Source organism: Emydura macquarii, unplaced genomic scaffold, assembly GCF_026122565.2.
Source record: "Emydura macquarii macquarii isolate MOO-44397 ecotype Brisbane River unplaced genomic scaffold, CSIRO-AGI_Emac_v2 contig_705, whole genome shotgun sequence".
Lineage (NCBI taxonomy): Eukaryota > Metazoa > Chordata > Testudines > Chelidae > Emydura > Emydura macquarii.
In genome coordinates this window covers 68,417-77,296 of record NW_027130842.1, presented here as the reverse complement: position 1 = coordinate 77,296, position 8,880 = coordinate 68,417, and positions in this window count along the sequence as shown.

The following is an 8,880-nucleotide window of genomic DNA, read 5'->3' as shown; positions in this document are numbered from 1 at the left end:
ATCCACTCAATATGCAGCAGCAGTTAAGAAAACTAACAATGTTAGTAACCATTAGGAAAGGTGTATATATAAGATACAAAATGTCATTGTCATGCCTCTATATAAATCCATGGTATGCCCACATCTTGAATACTGCTGTAACACTCTGTACCACAAAGTGACATGCTGACATGCTGGAAACCCTATATTCACCACTGTCACATGATTATGAAATGTTTAGTATAATGCATACCATGTAGGTGTCATTTTAAAACTCATGATCAGTTGAACCCTAACGTTCTAGTGGATTATATGTATCTTTATTGTATGTGAAGTTATGAAGTATTTCTATGTGCGTTACTGAAATGTTGTGAAGTTCGGAGAGGCCCACAGCCAGCCTCTCAGTTATAACAAAGGAGGGCCAGACAGGCATTGATGGCCTATCAAGAAGAATCCACATTCACAGATTTGTCAGAGCATATACACAATGAGGGACTGCCTGACCCCCATGACACAGCAAGGATCTTTCTAGCAGCTGGAAGAAAGTATAAAAGAGGGTAAGTGGCATATTACTTGGCCTCTCTTCCCACATCACAACACCTGGAAGATTGGCTGGAAGACAGACTTTGAACTAGGGAGATTGGGCCCAGCTGACAGGGAGTCCAGTCTTTGTATTGAGGAACTGTGAGCTGCCTGTAACGTCTGTTAGGGTGAGAGACTGCTGATTCAAATCTTGTTTAGTCTGTTAAAGTTAAAATTTATACTGTTTCTATTTTTATTTCATAGGTAACGAATTTTGATTTCTATGTCTGTTACTTATAATCACTTAAAATTTATCTTTTGGTAATTAATAAATGTGTTTTATATTTTACCTAAAACAGTGTGGGGGTTTTGATTGAAGTGCTTGGGGAATTTCAGCTCAGATTATAAAGGGTGGTACACGTCCACTTTTGTTTAAAGAAGTAGCAAACTTATTAATGAGCTTGCACTGTCTAAAGGATTCTTAAGCAGTATAAAACAGTATATTCTGGGATGCAAGGCTGGGGGCTGGAGTGATTGACTGGCCCTTTTCTGTATGATACATGAGTGACTATGGGAATGATCATGCAATTTAGCTGGGTGAGGTTTGCTGCAGGTCACTGGCATAGCTTTGTGAGAGACAGCTCAGGATAGAGAGTTAAGGAGGTCCCATATTTCCAAGTTGTATCCCAGGGATCCTGTTACAACTGCATGCAGATCTGGTTGCCCATCTTAAAAATATATATATTGGAATTGAAAATGGTACAGAGAAGGTCAACAAAAATAATTAGAGGTATGGAAAAGCTTCCATATGAGGAGAGAATAAAAAGACTGGGACTTTCAGCTAGGAAAAGAGATGTCTCGGGGGAATTATGATAGAGGTCTATAAAATCTTGACTGGTGTGGAGAAAGTAAAAAAGGAAGTGTTATTTACTCCTTCACATAACACAAGAACTAGGAGGTCACCCAATGAAATTAATAGGTGCCAGGTTTAAAACAAAAGGATGTACTTCTTCACACAATGCACAGTCAAGATGTGGAACTCTTTCCTGGGGATGTTAAGGCCAAAACTATAACAGGGTTAAAAAATAGAACTAGATAAGTTCATGGAGGATAGGTCCATCTATGACTATTAGCCAGGATGGGAAGGGATGCAACACCATGCTTTTAGTGTCCCTAGACTCTGTTTGCTAGAAGCTAGGAGTGGATGACAGGGAATGGATCACTCAATGATTGCCTGTTCTGTTCATTCACTTTGAAGCACCTGGCACTGGCCACTGCTAGAAGACAGGATACTGGGCTAGATGGGCCATTGGTCTGACCCAGTTTGGCCATTCTTATAGTAAATAGATGTCTATATTGCTACAAATATACTCAAAGCATACTTCTAACTAGGGCAGTCAAACAATTACAAAATTAGTCTTGATTAATCATGAGGTTTAAAAAAGTCACAATTAATTGCAGTTTTAATCATATTGTTAAACAATAATAGAATACCAATTTAAATTTATTATAAATATTTTAGATGTTTTTCTACATTTTAAAATATATTTGATTTTAATTACAACACAATACAAAGTATACAGTGCTCACTTTATATTTTTTATTACAAATATTTGCATCATAAAAAAATAAAGAAAAGATGGTACAATCTATAAGTCAAAGCATGAAGGGGCATATGAATCTTTAGCATACCTGGCATGCAAAGCTGGTTACAACAGTGCCATGAGAACAGCTGTTCTCACTGATTCAGGTGACATTGTAAATAAGAAGTAGGCAGCATTATCTCTCATAAATGTAAACAAACCTGTTTGTCTTAGTGATTGGCTGAACAAGAAGTAGCACTGAATGGACTTCTAAAATCTTAGAACCTGCATTATTTTGTTTTTGAGTGCAACTGTGTTGGGGGGAGGGGGGAAATTCTACATTTTTAAGCTGCACTTTCACGATAGAGATTGCGGTACAGTACTTGTATGAGGTGAATTGAAAAATACTATTTTATCATTTTTACAGTGCAATTATTTGTACTTAAAAATATAAAGTGAGCACTGTACACTTCATATTCTGTGTTGTAAATGAAATTAATATATTTGAAAATGTAGAAAAACATACAAAATACTTATAATTTAAATTGCTATTTTATATTTGACAGTGCAATTAACACTGCAACTAATTTGTTTTGAGTTAATTGCTTGAGTTAACTGCCATTAATTGACAGCCCTACTTCTAACATCTAGGATTAATAATGGCAACAATGTAGATAGTGGCATTCCTTTTCTTAAGTCTTATTGTCTTTCCGCTTACTGATCACCACTGTACTGAAACCGTACCATGATGCAATGCTGCATGATTGAATACGACCATTTATATAATTGATATTGCCACTGTTACACAATTGCAACAAATCTTCTACAAAGTATGTCGTAAGGTATCAAAAGAAAAGTTATGATTTGCTAAGTATGATTATCCTGTTTATATGCTTGTATCCTCTTTGTATATGAAGTTATGAATATTGGCTATGTACTGGCATATATACATGTTGTATTCCTGGGTAACAACCCCAGATAAAATTTATATTAAGGCCAGACAGCTATGTATCGATGGCCCATCAAAGACACTTAGCTCTCACAATGGGCCATGGAAGAAATTCATTCCACTCAGCTAGTTCTTCCTGTGGACACCTCAGACTCCAAGGGGCCAATGGCTACCCCTTTTGGGTCATCAAGCCATCTAAGGCCATGTGATATACTCATGTGACCCCAGATTCCGTCTTGGGCCAGTAACTTTTCATGAACAGAGACTGTGAGTTTTGAGACAATAAATTTCCAGGCACATGGCAAAGGATATAAAAGACCCCTGAGATCTCCAATTTTGACTATTTCCTTCCCTGATTCTCTGGACTGTGGATTAACAACTAAAACGAGCACATTGGAAGGTCCTCAGTCCATATTTCAATCTTTTGGAAGTTAACAGAGAGACTTTACAAGCCCGCGGTTCATTCCATCACTGCTACAAACCTGTTATAAGGACTTTGCATATACTTGTATGCATGTGATCTAGTAACCATTATTAACTCTCCTCTTCTTTTCTTTTATTATTAAACCTTTAGATTTTAGTTTCTAAAGGACTGGCATCAGCGTGATTATTGGATAAGATCTGAGCTATATGTTGACCTGGCTAAGTGGCTGATCCCATGGGATTCAAAAGACACTATATCTGATTAAATTAGTTTTCAGTAACCACTTGACATAAATTCCAGTGTCTGTGTGGTGAGCCAAGGGCTGGAATGCCTAAGGAGACTGCATTTTTGAGTTCTCATTAACCACTGTGGGAGACAAAAGTTCACTTTTGTTACTAGTTTAGCATAATCTTATGATAGAAAAACCACCAGTTTGGGGTGAGTCTGCCCCATTTATGAGTGGTCTGTCCTGAATTTGGCATTCTCAACTCTGACCCACTGAGGGATTGTGACACATGGTATTAACATGTGGTGTCAACCAGATAAAAAACACCCTGTACTGCTACAAATCAAATATAATTTTAAAAATGAAAAAATGTGCATACGTTGGTCCTGATTCTGCTCTGTTATCCCATGTCAGATCCAAAATAACTCCACTGGTGTAATGAAGAGCAGAATAAGGCCCTACTTTCCCCATACTAGTCTCTCCACAAACACATTACATTTCCTCACTTAGGCCCTGAGTGTGCACACTTTCATGTTGGTATGTCGCTGCTCCTACATGGAGTCTCACTGAATACATTAATAAGAATCCCAAGTTCTTATGTAGGGCTTTTCATCCATCAAAACACTTTATGAAGAAAATCAGGATAATCCCCATTTTACAGATAGGAAAATTGAAGCACAGAGAAGTGACTTACCCAGGGTTCTGCAGCAGGCCAGTGGAAGTGCTGGGAATGGAACCCAAGTCTTAGTTCAGTGTTCACTAGGCACACTACCTTTTCCACACTACATCCTCCTCCACAAACAGACAGACACTGTTATTTATTCACTGAGCATCCAGTAGAGTGCTAGGTAGTGGTGTATTCAGACACTTTAAGAAAGATGGCCCTGAAAAGTTAGCAATCTATAAAGAAAACATACAGACAAAGGACTTTGCATAATACTTATGCAGCCTAATGTTCTATTTCAGAAAAATAGAATATGGTATGAGGATCTGTCACCTAAGCTATAATGATGCTGAAGCAGTCAAAGAGCCCTAATGAGAAAAGATGATCTCTGTTGTTTAGCTGTGCATCCAAAGCAAGGTGATGTTTTTGAGTTGCTTGTGTCAGGTGCCAAAGACTCAAGAGAAATGGGAGCTGGAACAGAGACCCACAGACTTGAAAGCTGTCTACACTGCTTCCAATACCAAATAAGTCATGATTTATCACTGCCTGCTCCGATCCCTGCTCATACCTAGAAGGAAAGATAAGAGTCCTGGAAACTGGTGTCAGTATAGCAGCCAACCAAAGCACCCAGGGCAAGTAGGCAGGCTGGGAGGGAGAACAGGATTGATGGACAGAGGGAGGATGTGATTGTGGGTGAGTGACATTTACTAGATGCAGACCTCAGGGTACTTGTTGCCAGATCTGAATCTTCCTTGACTTAGTAGAAACCTTTTGCACTCCAGATGTTGCAAATCTGTCTGCTTTGACTTCTATGTCTTAGATTTATGTCTCGAAGAAGCTGCAGCCAAGTGGGCTGTAGGATCTAAAACAATTCTCAGGAGAAATGTGAGTAGTGTACAACACTGGCTCTTATTAAAAAGCTTTTGAAAGAAAGGTACAACTTTTATAAAAAAAGGTTTGAGAGAAGAGAATCTGGGGGATATCTCCAGTCTCCTTACTCCTGCAGGGAGGAATCTATGGGTATGTCTACATTGCAGAGTGAAGTCGACTTACTTAAAGTTGACTGTCAGCTGGCAATTTTTAGAAGTTGCTGGAGCGTGTACACACCACGCTCTTTGCACCAGGCTCGTGTGTCCACACTCGCCACGTTGTGTCGACATTCAAAGCAGTGCACTGTGTGTTGCTATCCCACAGTTCAACTAGCCATGGTGGCTGTTAGGATGAGTTTCATCGTCCCATGTTGCAACGCTCCTTCCCCCTCCCTTCTTCCCCCAAACAGACAGGAAACCAATTTTCGCACCATTTATGTATGCCGTGCGCTCGCCATTGCTGCGGAGACATGGAGCCAGCTCAACTTTGCTCTATTATTGTCATCCTCACAAATACATCTCAGCTTATCATTGAGTATTTTCGAAGTGGAGCAAGAAGCCGAAGCACAGGCAACTGCGATGCCGCCGAGGATGCCCTGCTACAAGCCATCGAGCAGAACAATTCCCATCTGCAGTCCATGGAGCGTTGGTACTGGTCCCGGGAAACAAGCACAGACTGGTGGGACTGAATCATTATGCAGCTGTGGGATGATGGTCTGGGGCTGCAAAACTTTCGTTTGCAAAAGGCCACTTTCCTTGAACTTTGCTCGGAGTTGGCCCTGTCCCTCAAGCGTGTGAATACTCACTTGAGACAAGCTCTGACGGTGGAAGAGAGATTCACCATCGCTCTGTGGAAGCTGGCAACCCCCGACTGTTACCGCTCGGTTGGGAATCAATTAGGAGTCGGTAAATCTACAGTGGGCGCTGCCGTGATTCAAGTGTGCAGGGTCATCAATAAACTTCTGCTACAAAGGCTAGTGACTTTGGGAAATGTGCAGGACATAGTGGACGGGTTTGCCACGATGGGGTTCCCAAACTGCGGGGGAGCCATTGATGGGACACACATCCCTATCTTAGCGCCTGCCCACCTAACGACCGCGTACGTAAACCGCAAGGGGTACTTTTCCATGGTCCTGCAGGGCCTTGTGGATCACAGGGGTCATTTCACCGACATCTGTGTGGGGTGGTCTGGGAAGGTGCATGATGTGCACATATTTCAGAACTCGGGGTTGTTCTCTAACATGCAGGCAGGCACTTTCTTCCCAAAAAATTCTTGACCAAAAAATTCACATTGGGGGTGTGGAAATGCCAGTAGTGATCCTGAGGGATCCTGCTTACCCCTTGCTCCCTTGGCTAATTAAGCTGTACACCGGGCACCTTGACTTAAACAAGGAGTGTTTTAATAAGAGGTTAAGCACTTGCAGAATGGTTGTTGAATGTGTGTTTGGGCGTTTAAAGGCCAGATGGAGGAGTCTGCTCACTAGGCTGGACATGAGTGAAAAGAACCTCCTGACAGTGATATCTGCATGCTGTGTTCTTCATAATGTGTGTGAAACGAAGCGGGAGAGGTTCCCCCAGGGCTGAGCTGTGGAGGCAGAAAGACTGGCCACCGGTTATGAGCAGCCCGATGCCAGCAATATGCGGAGAGCTAACTGCAGAGCACTTTGCATTAGAGAAGCTTTGAAAACCAGGTTCTGCAATGAGATGCAGGACTGATTTCTGTTCCTGTCTGTTATTTGCCTTTGCTCAACATCCCCCCCACCATCGATATCAGTACCCTCCAAATCCCTCCCAAACAAGATATGATTTAATAAAGAAATATGTGTTGAAATGATGCAAACTTTTATTTATGAACATTCATGTCATGGGGGGGTGGGAAGTGTTCATTCACAGTCTCAAGGGGTAGCGTGGTTTCTTGCAGGCCAGCTGTCAGTGGAGCTGCCGCTGCTTTCTGCTTGCCTCCACTGTGGTGGACTGCACCACATACTGCAGCCTGGCCATTCTCCTCCGAGACCTCTTGGGGGTGGGGGAGAGGCAGAGCAGCAAAGCCATAGGCAAAGGAGCATTATGGAGGGGCTGCAGCGGGACTCTGTCTGGCCTCCGCTCCTCCTGAAGCTCCATAAGCCGCCGGAGCATGTCTGCCTGGTCGCACATGATTCGCAGCATCTCCTGCGTGGTACTGCGATCATGCTCCTGCATTTCTCTTAAACTCTCCCTGTCCGTGTCCATATTTTGGGACAAGGTCAACTGCCATGCTCTTTGCTCTGTCTCTGCGGCCGCGGAGGCGTTTATGAGCTCGCCAAACATGTTATCTCTTGATTTTTTTCCTCTTTTTAATCTGCAATAGTCTTTCCACAGCATTTCTAGAGGGTTGGGCCAAGGCCGAGGTGTCTACAGAATGAAAAGAAATGCACGAGGTAGCCATTGTTAGCAGATCCAAGAAAATGAAACAACTGCAAAAATGTATAAAATACTCCCCTTGCAGTGCACAAGGCAAACCCAGACCCTCATTCCATTCCTAACATCCCAGAAGGGTCGGCTCGCTGTGCCGTTACAGAGATGGTAAATCAGGGGCACTTTACTGTGCTATAGAGAGGATTAATGATCTTTAAAAAGGTTTAATTTGGATGATTGTTTTGTCATGAGGCGGCCACAGGGGATCTGAGGAGAGCTCTGGGGGATGAATAGTCTCTTCTGAAACCAAATCAAAATAATTAAAGTGACTAGGTAGGACACTACAATGGGGAATACAGAGGTATAAGGTATCTGCTGTACAGCTCAGGTATTTTAGACATGCGCCGTCTTCCGTAGGTGACCACGAGCGATATCAGTCTCCTGAGGCTAACGCATGAGGAAAGGGAAGATTTCCTGCACGCAGCGGGGCACCAGCCTGGCCCTTATGCTGCTATGCTGTGTTTCGCCATGATGCCGGCTCCCTTGATTGCAGTGTGGCATGACAAAGTATCCTACTGGGGAGGAAGGAACAAGGCTGCCCTCCCCCGAAACCTTTTGCAAAGGATAACAGATTACCTACATGAAAGTTTCCTTGAGATAGCAACTGATGATTCTCAGAGCATATCTCTGCACATAAATAATCTGTTCTGGGGGTAACCTCCCAGTAAAGTCCGCTAAACGCCTGAAATCCCCTTCCTGCCCCTCCCCCCCACCTTAAAAGGACATAATTGCTAAGAAGAAAAAAAACCTCACCAGATGTGCCTTCCCTGGGATCACTATTGCTGTCCTGTGTGCTGCTGGACTGCTCTAAGGTCAGGAATAGGTCCTGACTGTCTGGGAGAATGGACACCCCACTTTCCTGCACACTGCTCTCCTCAGCCTTCTCCTCCTCCTCCTCATCCATGAAGTCCTCATCATTGTCCATGGACTCTGATCTAGCGGAGGTATTGATGCTGCAGGGCGGCACCGTGGTGGGGTTGCCACCAGGAATTGCATGCAGCTCCTCATAGAAGCGGCACGTTTTTGGTGAGGAGTCAGAACGGCTGTTAGCTTCCCTGGCTTTCTGATACGACTGACGCAGCTCCTTGATCTTCACGCAGCACTCCTGCGCATCCCTGTTGTGTCCCTTCTCCAGCATGCCCTAGGATATCTTCCCGTAAATGTCCAAATTCCTTTTGCTGGCTCTGAGCTGAGCCAGAACGGACTCCTC